This window comes from Colobus angolensis, unplaced genomic scaffold, assembly GCF_000951035.1.
Source record: "Colobus angolensis palliatus isolate OR3802 unplaced genomic scaffold, Cang.pa_1.0 Scaffold60, whole genome shotgun sequence".
Lineage (NCBI taxonomy): Eukaryota > Metazoa > Chordata > Mammalia > Primates > Cercopithecidae > Colobus > Colobus angolensis.
The window spans coordinates 341,004-342,253 of record NW_012119599.1 but is presented as its reverse complement, the minus strand read 5'-3'; positions in this window follow the sequence as shown (position 1 = coordinate 342,253).

Genomic DNA, 1,250 nt, shown 5'->3' with positions numbered 1-1,250 from the left:
TTTTTTTTGAGACAGTTGTTGTACTCTTGGTGCCCAGGCTGGAGTGCAATGGTGCAGTCTCGGCTCACTGAAACCTCTGCCTCCTGGTTCAAGCAATTCTCCTGCCTCAGCCTCCTTAGTAGCTGGGATTACAGGCATGCACCACCACACCTAACTCATTTTGTATTTTTAGTAGAGACGGGGTTTCTCCATGTTGGTCAGACTGGTCTCAAACTCCTGACCTCATGTGATCCACCTGCCTTGGCCTCCCACAGGGCAGGGATTACAGGCATGAGCCACCGTGCTGGGCCTATTTCTGTTTTTTTGAGACAGGGTCTCATTCTTGTCACCCAGGCTGGAGTACAATGGTGTGATCATGATGACTCACTGCAGTCTCAAACTCTTGGGTTCAAGTGATCCTCCCACCTCAGCCTCTCAAGTAGTGGGGACTATGGCACACACCACTATTAAATATTAATTCTAAATTTCTCTTCAAAGAATTAATGTCAGTATATGCCATTGTTTGCCTTCTACTTTTAAACTTAACCTCCTCAAAAAGCAACCTTTTTCGATTACTACCCAACCCTGACTCATTCCACTTACCTACTCCACCCTGACTCATTCCGACCACCTGCTCCACCCTAACGCATTCCGATTACCTGCTACCTGTTCCACCCTGGCTCATTATCCACCCTGCATAACCATTTTTTTCCCACCAAAGCACTCACCTGATCACTCTTTTTAAATTAGCCAATCGGAATTAGATTAGCCTGTGCGGTCTAACCCTAGCCAACAGGGAAACGACACAGCAGCAGAAGCCACGTGCGTCAGGGATAAGAACCCCTTTCGCTCCCTTGTCGAAGTGTGTGCTCACCACTGCTCCATCTGCAAGGACCTACCCTTCTATAGAAGTACCTTACCGGCCGGGCGCGGTGGCTCAAGCCTGTAATCCCAGCACTTTGGGAGGCCGAGACGGGCGGATCACGAGGTCAGGAGATCGAGACCATCCTGGCTAACACGGTGAAACCCTGTCTCTACTAAAAAATACAAGAAACTAGCCGGGCGAGGTGGCGGGCGCCTGCAGTCCCGGCTACTCGGGAGGCTGAGGCAGGAGAATGGCGTAAACCCGGGAGGCGGAGCTTGCAGTGAGCTGAGATCTGGCCACTGCACTCCAGCCTGGGCTACAGAGCGAGACTCCGTCTCAAAAAAAAAAAAAAAAAAGTACCTTACCTTGCTGAGAATTAAAAAGAAAATTTTATATTCGAGTGCTA